The sequence below is a fragment of the Rhagoletis pomonella genome, unplaced genomic scaffold (genome assembly GCF_013731165.1).
Source record: "Rhagoletis pomonella isolate Grant_MI unplaced genomic scaffold, Rhpom_1.0 Rhpom_scaffold_03678, whole genome shotgun sequence".
NCBI classification, from domain to species: Eukaryota; Metazoa; Arthropoda; class Insecta; order Diptera; family Tephritidae; genus Rhagoletis; species Rhagoletis pomonella.
Genome location: NW_023462230.1, coordinates 1 through 18369, shown reverse-complemented (window position 1 = coordinate 18369; position 18369 = coordinate 1). Strand labels below are relative to the sequence as shown.

At 40.1% G+C, this 18369-nt stretch overlaps 1 long non-coding RNA gene across 1 annotated transcript; it reads left to right on the top strand.

The window, feature by feature from the left end:
* Positions 1–16483: 16483 nt before the first annotated feature.
* LOC118754307 lies at positions 16484–17808 on the top strand. The gene is made up of 2 exons (XR_004994875.1): positions 16484–16857; positions 17703–17808. It is a non-coding gene; the product is annotated as an uncharacterized LOC118754307 (long non-coding RNA).
* Positions 17809–18369: the final 561 nt, after the last annotated feature.

The window sequence follows — 18369 nt, the reverse complement described above, 5'->3', positions numbered from 1 at the left end:
TCACCTTTAAGGAAACACCCGCCCATTCGTTTTCCGAACTAATGTTATTGGTGTTGGCGGATGTCAACGAGTTTGGCATTGCTGCCTTTAATTTAGTGACAAATGTCAACGATTTTGACAGCTGCTGTCACTTTTGTGAGACTACTGTGTGGCGCTTTTATTAATTGTTATTACTTTTTCGGAATTAAAAATTTTAGGTAGATATGTATTTAATAAGTACATTATTATGTGCATACATACTTATTTACATGCAAACATATGATTATAAATGTAATAACTATTTTTATTGGCCATTTTAAAATTAAGGTCCCTACTGGATTGAATTCATTCTTCAAAATGTTTTCTTTAAAAGCAGATGAAAATTTATTTTCTTCCCACGATCTCATAACACCTTTAGGGTAAGTCAATACGTGCCGTGCCATTGGTCATTTATGAAGTACGGGCATTCGTTAACGAATATTTCTTTAGAATAATACCTTCTTAAATTACTCTGTAACTCAAACAGCTTTTCTTTCAGCACAATGCAACCCATTGCACAGCGGGTGAAAGGGCTTAAAAAGCGAGAAGCTGCAAGGATTCTTTCAAAATTTTTGTTAAAAAAATATTTCAGCTATGCGCCTGCAGTCGACAACAATGAGGAAAATTAAGAAATTCACAAATGGACTTTAGCTGTGGAACTGCTGCCACAAATAAAATCGCATTTCAGTTGTGGCGAGCGAAAAGGTAAATGCCCTCGCCGACAACAGAACAGAACAATCACTCCACACTGAATGGTGTAAGGATGCAATACACACACAAACGTGCACATACATATTTACATACATCCCCCGACGTGATGGGGTGCGGAAGTGCAGTGAAAATGAACGAGAGCTCACACCAAAGGCTGCGCGAAAAGTATCTAGAAAGTTGATGAGTTTCTGCGCGAACGAGACATTCTACCGCCAGCATAAATGACGTGCAAGAAAGCGCGAAAGTCTACTTGAACTCTTCGAGAAGTAACATTATGCGCGACGGGGTGAGAGAACATCGCTAGCGGCGTCGGAAGAACTGCGGATTCCAGTAGTCAGCCGTGTCAGATGCGATTTATTATATTGATGAAACCTACGTTGTTGTTGTTGTTGTAGTAAGCCATGTGAGGTAGCGCACAGCCACAGTTACAGCGCACACTGTGCAGCCGCCCAACGCATTCAGATTATCGGCGGCTGCAGCAGCAGCAGCGGCCCACAACGGCGTTAGCGCTTCGGGGTGCGCAGGCGCATTGTTGCTTCACCTCATGTTTAATCTTTTGTAATGAGGTTTTTTTAGTATGAATGCATATATATTTTTGTATTCCTTTTGTTGTGCGCTTTTTTGTGTGGGCTTTTTGTTGTTGTTGTTGTGCAGTTGCTTCTTGACATTGCCGAGTGCCGATTGTTGGCTGTTGGCTTGGTTGCTTGTTGACGCTGAGAAAGTTTTCTTGCGCACTTCAAAAGTAACGGTATTACGGTGCGTACCACTCGCCGCGTTCCACCCTTAAAAGCGAACTGCGCAAAAGCGAATGCCAAACAAAAATGCGCACCACACCACACCACACCGCACCATTGTTTGCCTGCCGCCTTCTGCTCTTTACCTCCGTCGCTGTCCTGTGCACAGCAGCTCGCAATTCATTTTCGCGCTGTTGTTTGCGCAGCCGCATAGTGGCAACAACAATAAGCAATGAGCTACATACACAGGGGCTGTAGCTGTGACGTTTCGTCTTGTTGATTTTACGAGCGTTTCCCGCCAAATGTTAGGGGGTTGCAGCGATTGCGCTGTTGAGTGTCTTCTTGGTGGTGGTTGGGGTGGCACGCATATGTACCTACTGGCCATGTACATGGTACCTAATTGTTATTTGTGATTTGTGTGCGCAGTGATTTGCGTTTTTTCTGCGTCTCACCTTGACGTCGGTCTTTCATAAATGCCCTCGGTTGAATTGTTGGACAGAAATTATTCGCGTTTAGCGACCGTGGGAAGATTTTTCTTGACGCAGAGTTGGGTTTTGCTGTAGGGCGGACTGTGCAGGCAGCCAGCCAGGCAGGCGGTAGCGGTGTCTGAATGCATTGGAATTTGTTTGCATTGATGCGTTGGCATTTATTTACTACATACTTACTTACTTTTGAGTTTGCGCACATCTGCGCTTTTTGCCATTCCAAAACATCAAAAGGGTGTTGGTTGGTGGGGAGAGCCGCGCGAATGTTGTCGTCTTTTGTCCCACCCAACTATTATATCGAAGGGAATGCGTGTACATACATAAACTCATATGTACATACCCTCCATTAGTGCTGGATTCGATCGCTCTGCACCGACTCCTAGCTACTCTATAAACCCGTGAAAGTGCGCATGGTAATGCATAGTCGAACCAGTCGGAAGCAGAATTGTGAAAAACTGCGAAAAGGGCGTCCATAAATCGCGTAACTACTTTAGTAACTCCTGGTAAAGCAGAGAGTGACTACCGCCTAGGAAATTGCCTTGTAAAATTAACACAAAATGCTTCCAAAATAGTCAGCGACTGGCTTAAAACTAAGGAGCTAAACTTAGCTGTAGATAACTGAAGTAGACGGCAACTTTGAATGTTTGCCTGAAGATCTGTTGGCTAACGAAACAAAAGGCAGAGCCGTCTCAAAATCCGAGATCTCGGCCGAACGCCAAATAAGCATCTCACAATGGGCCTCGTCTTCCTCTGGGCGCTTGACTTTCCGACTCATTCCGAGCATCGAAGCTTGCCTATACAGATCACATAGTGAAGTGGATTTTTATATGACTCAATTACTAAGTGGCCACGGCTGCTTTCTACAGTCCTGAACCCTAAATCAATTAAGTGGACGGGGGATTATGGAAAGGGCGTTTGGCGCGGGGCGTTTTTATGCCACGGCCTTACCCCGATGTAATGCGCGAGTGGTTCCGGGGAGAAAGCTTTTGAAGAGATTAGCACGGGCCACGTGGTGGATAGTTTCCCTATCCCAACTTCCGTTAAAAAAAGCATGCGTGTATTTGGTGTTTACAATCTTGCTAAGCATTTGGCTGAGCTCCTCCTCCAATTTGTGATGTGCGTCTTGATGGTGTTACATAAAAGGAGGGACTTACACTTTTACGCCGCTTGATGGCAAAAATACTCTAGGACGTGAATCGACCGCAGTTAGAAAAAATTGTTTCTAATTAAGATGTTGCTCGGACCGGGTACTAAACCGAAGCCCTACGGTGTATTAGTACGCACCTCTATCTAGTCAGCCAGAGCCGGTCGTCTAAACATTTTTTGGAATATGTAACCCATATCGCTAGGCTTTGAAATACTCATTCCAAAAAATAATGTTTCCAATTGTGTTTTAATAAACTAGAAGTGCCAGTTACTGTCGAAATTCAATCCGCTTTCTATTGTTCTTAAACAATGTATATATTTACGTTAAAATTTAATGATTGAAAATTCCATGTTTTTCGTAAATCCTCTCTGATGGTCAGACAGATAGCCCAAACCTAATTCGTATTCGTATTAGTTTTTGTATGCGGAGTCATTTTGGTTTTCGTATTCGTCGATGTGATCTTATTCGTCTTCGGGCATATAGTCGTTTACGTCTTCGAAGCATAAAAAATAACAAAAAAAGCAACCGATTTGCCTGGTGAGAATTTAGATAAGTTATTTGACGACAATTATTTGGAAGGAAAGTTGCTAGCATTTCGGTGAGGATTTTAGTCAAGTTAATTCCCCAAAATCGGCCCTTTTTGTTTGAAACGAATGAAGGCCATCAATGCCCAGCTTGCCTTTTTGGTGGTACTCCGCTACTGCTCCCTGACAAAGTCAATTGTTTAAGCGTTAATCAGGCAGAAAATTATTCTGAAAGCCAAATATTTGGTAGCTGTTTAAAAAAGACATTAAATGCTCCATACTGCTCTAAGAGATGTTGATCTATCTTCAAAGATAATATGGGGTAATTCAGTGGCGGAATTCACTAAATGCGATTGTAATACAAATTGGAATGGTAAATAACTATTCGGACAAAGCGGTAATCAGGGTTTCAGAATCGCTTATAATGTGTTCGAAACTGGTTGCGGAGTGCCTGACCTTTCTCACGATTGGCTCAAAGTACTTCTAAATCAGGATTTGCAGGCTACCTAATAGGTTGAGGGGTCACCCTTCAGGATCTGACAGAGAGGATATAATAGTTCCTCTGACAGCTTGTTGACTACTCCCAAGAATCACAGAATACAAGACTGCGCCAATTGAGCTGAAAGCAATCTGGTGTTACGTCATAAAATACTGATAATGATGGGGTAAAAATATATTTCTTAAGAAGAAATGGAAAAGATGAACATGTGCTGCGAAATGCTGATATACATTTGGAACGTAGCCAAATAACTTCTTGGACAATTGTCTCTTATATCCATAGTCATTTCTACGCCTTTTCATTTTCTTGTACGGGAATCCTTTCCAATACCCTTCCCCTCTGTAAATTTGGCTTGAACTGCTCGGAGAAATTCCTTTAAAGGATATTTTTAATAGCAAAGATTTTTGATGTGATCCCAAAAGTTGATGTGGTGTCGAAGGGAGAGATCGTCCACCAGAGTTGGGCAAATTTTATTCGAATGACGAATAACAAATGAATAAATTGTTTTTCTTATTATTCGTAAATGATAAATAATTTTGGTTATGCAAAAAAAAATTATTCGATGGACGGATAAAATAATAATAAAACAAGTAATTTATGTATATAGATATGTACATATATTTATGTATAAAATGATAACCGTTTTCGTTGTTGTGATTTAACTCAAACCCCTAGATAGATTTAAATCAAATTTTCGGAGGTTATTCCATGCGCATTAAGTCCTATTAAAGGCTACTAGAAAACTCCTTGGTGGCGATGGAGCTGAGTTATTTATAAAAGCCGTATTTATAAACTGATTTCGTTCAAATTCAAAATGTGTTCTTCCTGCATGATGAAAAATACTTATGCGAAAAATGGAGAAAATCCCTATTTATTGGACAATCAGGTTGAAATTCATAATGGTGCTGCTGTCGAAATCATTAGAACCCCCATATGTCTGGACTACTTTGTTTTTTATGTTTAAATTATACGAATTTACGACGTCTCACGTCGTCATACACCCTAAATTCGAACTTGCATCTACCTCCGCTTGATGAAATTGCTCGGGCGGCGATTGCTGCAGCAGTAAGACTCAAGGACACCAGCTCTTGGATATTTTAAAAGTGGCGAATCAGCAAGGAAAGTTTCGACCACATCCTTCCAAGAAAGACCACTGTTGGTATATCAATGGCCAAATTTTACATCGAGGATGTTTGGCTCTAGAATAATAGAAAACGCACATCTGTGCTCTTCAGCTTCCTTATATGGACTTTTGTTGGCCTACATGACATAAGACTAGAGGTTGACGCATCGGACCAATGTTGTAGTTGCAAGATCATAGAAGAAGATTACGCACGCTTAGAAAAGATCTCACAAGTGGAAATAAGACCATCGGTAAAGCTCACGACATTAAAAGGAATTTTTTCTTGCATATAGCATCAGAGCACATTTTTTTTGGCAGAAATATGTGTGAGAAGGGTTCTGCTCTTTAGTTGTTCAACCTAAATTAAGAATTTTTACCTTACCCATATTTGGGTTTCAACGCTATTCTTGCATTGGCCAACGCGAAAAATCTTATCAGGTGCCGCGAAACCAAAGGGAATGGGCTAGTATTCTTGATAAAATAGTAAACAGAATTCAGCTAACTCACAATCCTTGAAAATAGAAATAAAAGTAAAAGGTGGCTCAATGTGTTAAAAATGAGTTTTTATTCATTATTTAAAATAACGAATAAAGTAACGAATAAATTATTCGCAAGCAATTTATTCACGAATAATTTACGGATAAAATTTTATTCGAATAATTATCTAAATAACAATTTATTCGAATAATGCCCAACTCTGGTTGTAACTAGTGCGATTATTCGATTACTCGAGCAAGTTGGTTAATCAATTATTCGGTGAATCAATTACTCGAGTAATCAAGATTTTAATTACTCAAAACGATGATTAATCGAGTTACTTGAAATATGATTATTCAAAAAAAATAATTTTGCTCGTTAAAAAAGTTTGCTTTGGAAAATGCTTATCAAGGCGTATTTAACAAGGTGGTGTTGGCCGTATATAAGTAAAAAATTACACTAACAAATTATACGCTGATGTCCATACTGTCATTGGTATGAGTTACAACAAACACATCATTTTGACGTAATGGCCTCCACGGCGAAAAACTCAGCTGTCGCCCCAACACCACCTTGTTTAATACACCTTGATGCTTATTTTATTTTTTACATTCTGTAAATGAAAAAAATTTTTCGTTTCAATTTTTGAAAACAGAGACGTTGTTTTCAAAGTATCAAGGAACTTTAACTACTTTATACATATGTAAAGAGTTGAAATGTTGATTACTCATTTTACTCGAAATGTTGATTAATCATTAAGCAAATTACTCAAATATTTTTTTTTTGGTTAATCAAAAATCTTGGTTACTCGAGTAACTGAACTTTTGAGTAATCATAATTTCCAATTAATCGAATAATTGAGTTATTTACTTTATGATTAATTAAAATTTTGAGTAATCAATTAATCGCACAGCCCTAGTTGTAACAAGTAATTTTTAGCAAAAAAAACCGACTTCAACTCTCATATAAAAAAAATATATATATATATATACCTCATGATCCACTGATCGGATCTTAACCAGATTAGTATGGGACCACCTGTGACTACCTTTCCGATGCAAAAAGAATTATCGAAATCGGTTGACGTGACAAAGTTATGCGGTAACATACATAAAAAAAAGAAAAATATTCCGACGAACTGATGACCTCCTCCTTTTTTGGAAGTCGGTTAAAAATGAATATATACTTTATATTTGATTATCGTATAAAAATGTTCGTATTTAATAATAATGTTTTCATACCAAAATTTAACACGCACGTATTTCAATGACCACATCTAAGTATGTATATATATACATATATGGGCATTCCCATGGTGGCGCACGTGACAGTCGTACGATTTCGATGTGATACAAAAAAGGAATACCATTTGTTTTCTTTAACTTTTTTGGGCCATTGTATAGAACATAATTAGCTCTATATTTAACCGAAAAATGAAATCAATCGAGCTGCTTGGTCCTGAAATATAAACATTTAAAGAGAGGGTCGTTACGTGACAAAAAATGGAAGTTGATTTTTTCTTTTCTTACAAAATCGCAAAACTCTGCGAATTGTGGATGGCTATTTTCATGAAACTTATTTTAATATGATTTGGAGCAATTCTAGTTGTTTTTAGAGTTTTTTGAATTAATGCAAATTGTTTAAATTCTCTTTTACAACCCCAAGTGTGAAACGTGACGTGACGTGGCGTCACGTGACATAAATTTCCATCGTTATGTTTTTGTTAATATTGCTTTTAAATGAATTTTCAACGCAAATAAAACATGTATTTTATGTAGAATATACTTTATATTTTGACTTCAGCGCCAATTCAGGGTCAATTTATTAGAAATCTATGATTTATTATGTTTCAACCACATACGCCAAATTCGAACCAAATCGGACCATAAATAAGGTTTTTCGAAATATCTTGACCTTGGCACCACCTAGGAAGACCATTTTATGCAAACATGATTCTACTTACATAGCCAGTATATATTTTAAAAAGCAGAAAATCGGCCCGTAAATATGTTAGATATAAAACTTTTATTTTTTTTTGTGTCGTGGTGGACCTTCCGCTGGAAACACCCATATGTATACCAAGCATGCTGATCTTTGACCCAAGTGCTCCAAAAATATAGTCGTAGGTAAAATAACGGGTGATTTTTTTGAGGTTAGGATTTTCATGCATTAGTATTTGACAGATCACGTGGGATTTCAGACATGGTGTCAAAGAGAAAGATGCTCAGTATGCTTTGAAATTTCATCATGAATAGACTTACTAACGAGCAACGCTTGCAAATCATTGAATTTTATTACCAAAATCAGTGTTCGGTTCGAAATGTGTTTCGCGCTTTACGTCCGATTTATGGTCTACATAATCGACCAAGTGAGCAAACAATTAATGCGATTGTGACCAAGTTTCGCACTCAGTTTACTTTATTGGACATTAAACCAACCACACGAATGCGTACAGTGCGTACAGAAGAGAATATTGCGTCTGTTTCTGAGAGTGTTGCTGAAGACCGTGAAATGTCGATTCGTCGCCGTTCGCAGCAATTGGGTTTGTGTTATTCGACCACATGGAAGATTTTACGCAAAGATCTTGGTGTAAAACCGTATAAAATACAGCTCGTGCAAGAACTGAAGCCGAACGATCTGCCACAACGTCGAATTTTCAGTGAATGGGCCCTAGAAAAGTTGGCAGAAAATCCGCTTTTTTATCGACAAATTTTGTTCAGCGATGAGGCTCATTTCTGGTTGAATGGCTTCGTAAATAAGCAAAATTGCCGCATTTGGAGTGAAGAGCAACCAGAAGCCGTTCAAGAACTGCCCATGCATCCCGAAAAATGCACTGTTTGGTGTGGTTTGTACGCTGGTGGAATCATTGGACCGTATTTTTTCAAAGATGCTGTTGGACGCAACGTTACGGTGAATGGCGATCGCTTATCGTTCGATGCTAACAAACTTTTTGTTGCCAAAAATGGAAGAACTGAACTTGGTTGACATGTGGTTTCAACAAGATGGCGCTACATGCCACACAGCTCGCGATTCTATGGCCATTTTGAGGGAAAACTTCGGAGAACAATTCATCTCAAGAAATGGACCGGTAAGTTGGCCACCAAGATCATGCGATTTGACGCCTTTAGACTATTTTTTGTGGGGCTACGTCAAGTCTAAAGTCTACAGAAATAAGCCAGCAACTATTCCAGCTTTGGAAGACAACATTTCCGAAGAAATTCGGGCTATTCCGGCCGAAATGCTCGAAAAAGTTGCCCAAAATTGGACTTTCGAATGGACCACCTAAGACGCAGCCGCGGTCAACATTTAAATGAAATTATCTTCAAAAAGTAAATGTCATGGACCAATCTAACGTTTCAAATAAAGAACCGATGAGATTTAAAAAAAAAGTTATCAAGCTCTTAAAAAATCACCCGTTAGTAGTTCTGTATCTAGACCAAAGATAGTCCAAAAATGTAAGGCAATGTAATGTAGAACAGGTGAATTGTAGTAAAAGTGGCCCGAATGTAATGCAGTAGCGGACAACGGGTACAATTAACGATTTACTGATATGTAGGCACTAAGTCAACGAATTTTCATGTGCGGCGTTGGCATGGAGAGAGTGGATCCACGTAGAAAATCTGAGAACCGCGGTTAGAATCGCAGCTGGCGCAGGTTTTATTTTTTATATTTTTTTGTATCTAAAATTGGTTACAATGTAATTCAGATGCGGAGAATTGCTCCGAGCCTAGCTCATTCAATGTTAAATGTTAATACATAGAACTTTACATGTGCTTAAACCTTACCTTGGACTAACAATCACCAGGGTTCGAGCGCCCCCCAGCCCCTACCTGGCTACGCCCATGCTTATATACATACATATATACCAACTCCCTACAATGAGATGCATCACAGTTGTTGTTGGCTAAAAGTGTAGGAGCTGCTGTCCGAATCGGTTGCCACCTACACGCGAATCGGTGCCATGCTCGCCCGCAAATCAGCAACACTGGGCTAAAACGAATGCCAGTAAAAAGTAGCGTCGGCAAAGACCACGAAGAGCACAGCCAAATTTGAACAAATCAAAGCAATAGAAAATCAGTTGAAGGGGAGTGCAACTGCATCACAAACAACAAGGCCAGCTAGCGATGCGAAACAGCCAGCGCAGAAATTAACGCGCTTCGCGTACAAACTCCGGCGGCTCCAGCGCTTGTTTGTCGGTGGTTAGTGGTTGGTGGTTGGTGGTTGGCGGTTGGCGGTTGGCGGTTGCCAGTTGGCGTCACCCCACGCTACACCATTTTAAACTACGCTTTGCTTTGAGCTTTTCCATACCAATTTTCGCTTACACATTTTGTATTTTTCGCCTTTGATCTTCTTCATCTTAATTTTTTTTTTTCATTCGCCTCTCCACCTCGCCTGTTGTTTCGTTTCTTTTTCTCTGCTTGTATCATTTTTGTTGCTTTCTTTCTTGCGCTCATTCGTTTTGCTAGTTTGTTGGCGGATTGCTTGTTGTTGTTGTTGCCCAACATGTTGTTATTGCCGCATTTGCTTGTGTGTTTGTGCGACAACAAACACACTGCTGACAGGAACAACAACAGCGCTTGAAAATTTTGTACGAATCGCGTATTCGCGTTTTTTCGTTTCGTTTATTTTTCCCTGCCCACAATTCACCAATACAAGCGCAGAACAGACAAAAAAGAAAAACAACCAAGGAAATCATGTTTACAACAACTACAGTAAAATGCGCGCACACACACTAACAGCAACATACATACATACATACGTGCAGTTATGGTTGCGGCGAGGGCGCTTTTTGTGAGAACACAATGAGCGCGAGCATCTGGTCGAGTGAGTGCGGTAAACAAATCGGAGCGCTGCCGCTACCACACCACCACCAACTAACGCAGAAACTGCCAACACCGCCTCGACAGAGATGTGCCTGTGCGAAATTGTTTCACAGAGGGCGCGCGCGCCGCGCGGTATGCTATTCTGGCCAGCGTTGCCACAGACACACGTTTTTTTCCTACCAAAATTTACCAAAAATTTTCTTGAATTTAATATTATTTTTCAATGTCAAATTTATAAAAAACATAAGCTAACATAACATTTAGTAAAACTAAAACAGTTGGTAAAATAAAAACAAATTAACTGTTTATAACGATTCATTTTACTTTACAGACTTATCCAAATGTATGTCTCTTTACACAAACATATATATCGTCACTAGATACGAATAAAGAAGCGAACCCAAAAGTTGACAGCGAAAAAAAAATTCGTAAAAACTTTCGGCGGAGAAAGACGCATAAACTTATGTTCGCGGTCAACTATGCTTGCGAGTGTAAAAGCTTAAACAGACGGGAGCGTTGATCCGAACTAACTCGGACTTAATCCGGATCAACTGCAGTTAATTCCCGAGTTGATCCGGATTAACGCTGCCGTCTGTTTATGCTTTTGCAGTAGTATACGAATTCCGCAAAGAGTTTTTTTTCGGAATGAGGTTGAATCTATGTCGTCGCGCCTTCTTTCGCAAATTTTTTTCACGCGTCCTTTTCCGTCGTCAAAACGCCCGAGCGGCTTTATTCGTGACGATATTATTATTATTATGTCGGAGATACCCGCGCTACGACCTAGGGTATTTAAAAAGCTCAGCACTTTGGATGATGCCATATTCTAAAATTTTAGATGGAGAAGACAATCGTTCTGAAAGATGTTTTAATCTGCGATTCATGCTTCGTGGCACATAGAATATACACTGGAGTTTCCTTCACCAGCCCACAAAACCTACAGTCCATCTCTACAGAAAGAGCCATTTAATTCAAACGGTACGTTAACTTGCAGTGTGATGTCAGGTTGCCAGTAAGAGTTCTAAGTTCAAGGTGTCTTTCAGAGTTCCTCCTGAAAAAGTTATGAATCTCTTTGATTGTATTATTCCCTTTGACTTCCGCCAGAGGGCAGCAATTTGAGATTATTCCCAGCTAGCTCCTAAGTAGGCCTACAGTGTATCATTTGAATGTACCGCGGAAAGGCTCGGGACCATGCAAACGCATTTTAGCTAAACGCTTTGCGGGACGGTCAGCCATTTCATGTCCCTGAACCCTCCACAGGTATATTTACAAGTTTGCGGCAGTCGTTATACGAACGCACCGGGGAAATATTCGTATAAAAAAGGTTTCTAAAATCTTTGGAGATACATATTTTCTATTTTTCGCAAATAACTATTACTCATTGTCTCTAAACCTATCAAAATTCAATCATGCCTACCAACCTACAGAATGGAAAAAAACCTACCAGTTTTGGTAGGGAAAGCGCATGTGTGGCAACACTAATTCTGGCTTCGGTGGCTGCCTCCATTCAACTTCATTTAGTTGGTGGCATGAATCGCACGTGCTTTTGTAAACATTCCAGTACAGCTGGGGCCGAGTAAGCGCTCGCTCTCTTGCCATGCACACACAGATACTCTGGTTGAGAGAGAGCGTGAAGAAGAGAAATAGTACTTTCAAAAGTAATTCTGACACAATTAGCCTCTGTGTGCTGAGAACTTTGTTTGAATGAGTGCCTTGGCTGGTTAGATAATTTGATATTATTATCCGTAGAATTTATCTGCGAAGCGGATAAAATGCTACGAGCTGCGAAGAAGATGTGTAGGTTGAAATCTCCGCATAGTTAGAAAAACCATCTAATTTGTTTGGGAAAGGACTAGACAACATGCAGATCTAAGTTCTTGTTCTACTTTTTATTTCGTTAATGTGTAGGAAAAAATTTTAACGTTTGCTGTCATTTCCAGAGAAATCTAACAAACTCTAATAATACTTTTTTTAATGCCCTAAAACAGAATCAGATTTTCAATCCGCTATATATGTATAAATTTTAATCTGGTTTGGGCGGGCTTCGTCGATGGTACGATCTTGATAAAACAATTCATTTAATTTCTGTGAAGTATCCCCAAATCGCTAATACAGAGTGTCCGTCGTGACGTCCGCTGTGTCGTCTACGTCAATCGAAAACCGTTATAACCGTTTTGTAGCGCTCGCTATTAACGGTGGTGGTATCATCAAAAAAAGTAAGAACCGAAGTCCACATATGCGGTGACTTTTTAGATTCAATTATACCTACGGAAATAGTGTTGGAATTTTGTTATAAACACATTTTTGGGCTATACCCTTGCGTCCGCATTCGCGTACCCTGGTTATCGTAAGAATCTCTTGTGCGAGATACGATAACATACCCGTGGGGAGTCTTGGGTCACGGCAGTCAGAGTGGGTCCCACGGTCCTCTGAAGTATACATCATCTGTTCACCATAAAGTGCAGCTGCATGCGAGTGTCTGTCTTAAAGCAACGGCTCCTTAAATAAAAAAAAAACCCAATTTCTGTTCGTACGTTTGGTTTAAGACTAGAAACTTAAAACTAAGTTCTACTGAAAGGGACAAATGGTGAAACCCCTTTCTTTTTATTGCGACCACAGTAAGTGTATAAAGGGCTATGATTTGAAGGCATATATTTGGACCCTTAATTGGAGAGATGCCTCAGCTCGGCTGGTTGATTTGCTCAGCAAGATTAAGGCTGGCATAATTGCAGTGCAAGAAATGGAATGCTCCATCTTTCATGTAAAGCAGCATGAATAAGGAGACTTCGCCGTCGAGTACTCCTGAGTGGACCAACGCCACGTCGCAATATGTTTTAAAGCGAGATTTAGCAACATGTCGTTTATTTGTGCCGCATGCCTCAGTCGAAGAGACGAAGGAATCTATCGAACAGGTGGAAAGTCCACGACTGGACGACTTCATCGGTATTCGAAAGGCAATAGTCAAATCAAATGCCGATAATTTAAAACTGATCGCTTTATGACGCAGGTATGACAGGTTTCCAGTATTCCAGTAGAACTTACATTCCAATTACCAAACATTGACTCGAACGTCTATGAGCCTATTTAACACAAATGCGAGTAGCTGAACCTTAGCTTCTCCAGATTACGTACAGCCGCTGAAAAATGTATTAACTCTCGTGTAGAATATGGTCGGAAGAACGCAAGCCTACCGATTGGACTCCAAGGGCGCTCTGGTGTCAAGCCAAGATTTTATCGAGCGAATTGTGTGAAAAGCTGAAGCCCGCCGTCAACGAACTGACTGGACCATAGACCAGGTATCACCATACGCAAAATCTTGGATTCTGTTCTGCCAAAGGCATTGCACGAGGACAAGAGAAAGTATCCTGTATATCGACATTAAGCAAATAGTTATAGTATTTCCCGTCACAGTTATAATTTCGAGGCTATAATGGACAGTGATTTTGATCGCCATTCACCTGAGAGTGTCTGGAAATGATAATTTTGCAACTGCTGGTGTTTACGCTAAGATTCCTCTGGGTAAAAACCGAACACCGGTTTGGAAGAGAGCAAAAGTGAGAAGGCAAACCCCAAGCAGGAAGTCGTGTGCTGGGCTTGGAACCAATGAAACGACCAGGCAGGCCATGGATTATTGCTACAAGTCCCTCAGCCCGCCCGCCATCGTATGAGGCGCAGAAATATGGTAGATGTCGAGCAAAGACGAGAGTGCTTTGGGAGCTTTCAAGAGAATTAATCCATGATAAATCTATGGCCCTGTACCCAAGAAGATGGAATGACGAACTGTACGCATAAAAATACAACGATTGCGCTGGATAAGGCATATACAGCCAGATAACAAGAAGTGGACTTCGGTCATTTAGGAGGGTGGTAGCAGGTATACTTGGCTTGTGCCCATGTCCAAGTGATTTTTTTTTTACTTTCACACTATGTATGTAAGCTGTATTAAAAATCCATGCAGCTCAATAATGATTTAGTTTTTTATCCATTTACTTCTGAGGTTAATTTATATTCTAAGCAAAGTGGGTCTATCTAATTGCAATTGCATATTATCGTACTTACATATACAATAAGCGTCAAAAATATGAATACTCCGACGTTTCTTTATTTATACTTTCCATACAAAATTTTTCTTATTTTTTTTTATAAAAATATAGTTCGTGCAACAGCAAAAACCCGTCGAATAAACTTTTTCAATTCCATATGGAGCTCGAGAAAATTCAAGAAATAGCAAAAAATTGGCATTAAGATGTTCAACTTTTCAATTCTATTCCTTAGCAAAATTTTTGGTATGTAATTTTGTTAATTTTAGTATAATAAGGAGCAAGTTTCAAGTCTCTAAAAATTACCGCTGATTTTTGAGATTTATTTTTGTCAAGGGTGTTGCGCACTTCCTTCCATATAAAAACGGATTTTGTTCTTGCGTTATTTATTTAATATGCTACACATTTTTCTAAGAAATCGAATTCAAAATTTGGAAAATTTTGATGAATTTTCCTGAGCTCTATATTAAATTGAAAAAATTGATTCTGCTGATTTTTACTGTTGAATAAACTATATTTTTATAAAGAAATATCAAAAAAATTAGTATGGAAAATACAAATAAAAAAGATCGCCAAAACGTCAGGGTATTCATATTTTTGACGCTGACTGTATGTAGGTATATAATATTGTTTGTTTGCATGCCCATGCATATACATATATGTAGGTATATCTAATATCTAGCATTTGCATAGAAAAAAAAATTGAATCATTTGCATTCGTTAATTAGCGTAGAACAAAACGCTTTCCTGGCGCTTTCCTGCCAACAGCAGTCGGCGAAGAATACAGAAAAAAGAAATCTCGAAAATGCTGTGGCCACTGGAAGTGGGAGGTGCATAATGCACAGATACTAAAGCAACAACAACAACAACAGTTGCTAAAACGCAAGCAAATAAAATTCGCGACTCTCGAGGCTCGTTCTCATTGGCATATCTTTTGCAATTAGAAGAGGCCCACGCAGTTGCAGCAACAACAACAAACACAGCGACGCCAACAATCGCCACAAAGCAAATCCGCCAACAACAACTTGAGCCAACAGCTTGCAGTGTTGAATGCAGCAGCAACAGCAACAACACAAATAACCAGCACAACAACACCAGAAATGAAAGAAAAAAGGAAAAATAATCGCAGAAATCAAAATAAAAGCAATCACTTACGAGAAACGGAGTGGGAATAACAACAAATAAATGCATATGCGAGTGGACAGCGGCGACCGACTGCGATGTGAACACAACGACAACGACAGCAACAATGCGCCGAGTAGGAGGCAGCCGCAACTCTGCCGCAGAGTGACAAATCCGTTGCAGTTGGCCGTTTTGCACGTGTTTTTGCATGCAACATCAGCGCCAACAGCAAAAACAACAAGCTGCACATGGCCAACCGGCAGCAATAGCATGGAAGGCAATGCAAGGCAGCCAACAACAACAACTCTATTATCCGCGTGTTTCGAGTATCTGTGTGCGGCTTAACACAAATACTAGCGCAGCTGGTGTGTCGAGCAGAGAGAGCGCAGCGCACACATGCAAGCATAAATGAAGAGAACACGACAGAGCGCTCACGTAGGCGCTTCGGCGCGTCGTCCAAGTATGTGTGCGAGAGCGTTTCCTTTGTAGTGTGTGCGTGTTTCCGTTTTTCTTGTGTGATGCTATGTTTGTATGCATGTACGAACATGCGCGGGTGAATGAGGAATTGGTGTGAGTGTTTTCAACTCGCACACACATTCACACACAGGCGCGCGCTAGGCAGCCTGTATCACAGAGGGAGAGCAGCGCGCTCGGCCGTGTAGGCTGTTTGTTTGCGCGCGTGTATGCGTGGGGCGCATTCTATTTAGAAAGGCTGCTAGCGGCCGCACGGGGAGCGCAGTGCAGCGCAGCGCAGCGCAGTATCGCACCGCTGAGATACATCGCCTGGCTGGTAGCGCCAGTATCGGTTCAACGTCAGAACCGTACGCGTCTTATTTCGTAAGAGTTTCTTTAGAGCGTTGTGTCGTATTTGCGCCGGAGTCACAACAATAAAACTATTCATACGTCACAATCATTGGCGGCCAACGCGCCACAAATTCTTGTAAAATTAACAATCGATCGTGTTTAGAGTTACATATTTATTTGTAAATTCGTTATTTTCGCGAAGCAAAAAAAAAAAAAAGACAAAAGTCCCCAAAGTGTTGCTTATTAAAACTCGAGGAATCAAACAATTATACCAACGGTAATTTGAGCCAGAGAAAACCAAAAAAAACAATAAATGCGGATTTTAGAAGCCAGCGCTTTGAAGCCGTCAATTGGTTGGTTGCAAATTGCAGGATCAGCGACGGATTGACGCGACCACGCGTTTTTTTTTGCTGCTGCTTTTCATACCGAAGCTACTGCTATTGTTGTTGTTGGAGTGGCAACAACAGTGTTCTAATCGTGCAGCTGTGTTGTTGCTGCTGTTGTCATTGTTATTGCCAGTTGCTGCTGCTGTTGCATATTGGTGGCGCTGTCAAACCTTCGGCAACCAAACGCCAGCCCGTCTGCAACAGCAACTGCAGCAACAACAAACAACACCAACAACTCTGCTTTTTTTTTCAGCTGCTGCGACGTTGGCAATGCGGCAGCTGTAGCATGCCACAGCATCAACACTCTGCTGCCTGTGCTGTTATTTGTCATTCACAAGTTGACGGTGTTGGTCGCTCCTACGCTCGCTCCAGCGTTCGCTCAGTCAGCGGTCAACGGTTGCGCGTAACAAAACAACAATAAATGCCTACCAAATGGTTTTTGTAAATCGTCATCCAATACTAGAAATGCAGCAGGCGACGGTATAGCGCGTAGCATTATGCCGCAAACAACGGCGACAGTGCGTGCCGCCTGCGTGCAGCAGCTAAAGTCAAGCGCCAGCCAGCTGAAAAGTTACATGCAAATCGCTTCAAAACGCGTCACGATCAATCTACGTATTAGCGCAATAAATAATTTGGTGAATGACAATGACAACAACAACAACAACACGAGAAGTGGCAGTAGTAATATCGGCATTGAGAGCTGAGCTAGCAAAAGCAGCAGCAAAATAGTGCCAACAACTGCCAAAAGCGCAAGTTAGTGCAAGGGGACTTTTAGAGAAGTTTTCAAACTTAATTTTGTTTTTCTGAATTAGAAAAAGTTAAATTGCAAAAATGTTCGCCGAGACAAATGACAGTTGGCAAGAAAATTTCATGCAAGTGATTTATTGAATTTTGAATGGTGAATTTCATTAAAAATTACTACCTACTTACCTACTACTTAAGTATTCTTAAAAGTGTTTTAAAGTGCAAGCGAATTGGACATTTATTCAAATATTTGGTGCTAAAATTCGAAATTGAAACCAAACTGCACAACTACAGCAACAAGAGCAACAAAAACGCCCAATTTTCTGCGCCTTAAAGCAGCAAAATCTCTAAGCAAACAAAAGAAGTTAACGCGCCGCCACTCGAGAGTGAAGGACCAAAAACAACAGCAACACAAAAAACAACTAAACTTTAGCGCCACTTTTTGCCAACTACCTATCTGACTACGAGGAGGCATTTAAAAAAAAAAATACTAAATTTTAAAATTGGCCCGAACGGCCGCTTAACCATTTACTTTGAAGCTATTTATATCGCAAATATTACAAAAACACTAAGAAAGTGGGAAACTCAAGACTTCTTCTACTCAAATTCACAACAACAACTGACTACTATTAAGCAAATTATTACTTTAGCTTGGAGAAAAACATTAAAACATTTACAAGCTTCAACTAAATTTTAACTACATAATTACAACTACAACTACAACTACAACTAAGT